Here is a 938-nt window from a genome sequence, read left to right as displayed (position 1 = left end):
AAGGAAACCTCAGGAGGAAACACACTCCATGCAATCCATGATCTCCATACAATGCAAGCTAAAGGATATCGACCCAGCAGATCCCTCCGCTATGAAATCCATTGACTGCGATGCGTAATTCAACCGCAGTTTTTTTTAGGTCACATGCAGACCTGATAACAGTTAACTTGCACTAGGGGAAGTAAGCCAGAATGAGCATGCGCCCAGCAAAGTCCATGTGAAGTCAATACTTCTGATCTGCACAAAGTAACAGAGCTCCAGGATCAGCATGATAACCAGCATTTCCAGGACAGGTCATCCAGGTCGCCCTTCTGATACATTTCAGGCAATGTTGCCTTTAATAAGCTGAATGATTCCCTTATTGCGCTAATCCATAACAGCCAATGAGAATATAGCGCAGTCAGGTCAGATGAGCCATCTCTTCCCATTGGCTGCTGAGGCTCGCATCCCTTCTGCCTGATAATACTGATAATATATATACAGACATTTCACATTTTTGTGTATCAAACACCATTTTTTTTTCATTTTGGATGGAGTGGTGAGGGGTCAGACCCCCCTGTCAGGTTTTTATTGCTCTTGTTGCCCCTGCTGGGGGGATTTACTCGCTTAGGGGTCACATGGGTTGGTAGGAGGCGGTGCCATTCATTCTGAACTTTCTGCACTTTATAAACAGATGGGAGCGTCTGCCATATTGTTTTATTTGGGTTGGGTCCAGGCACACACAGGAAGTCTTCATCTTCCTTTCAATGGTGATGTCTGGGCTTCTGGTGTGTGTCTGTACCTTTAAGGAGGAGGGGCTTCCTCCTCTCTTGGTGAGTGCATTGGACAATGCTATATAGGGGGACCTCAGATTGTGTCAGGGACCGCACTTATCAGAGGTGATGATGTGGTGGTGCCCCTTCCCCATCTATCTCTCCAATGAGACACAAATGGCAGAG

The sequence above is a fragment of the Nanorana parkeri genome, unplaced genomic scaffold (genome assembly GCF_000935625.1).
Source record: "Nanorana parkeri isolate BGI_ZX_2015 unplaced genomic scaffold, ASM93562v1 scaffold2079, whole genome shotgun sequence".
In the NCBI taxonomy this organism is placed as follows: Eukaryota; Metazoa; Chordata; class Amphibia; order Anura; family Dicroglossidae; genus Nanorana; species Nanorana parkeri.
This window is presented reverse-complemented; position numbering follows the sequence as displayed.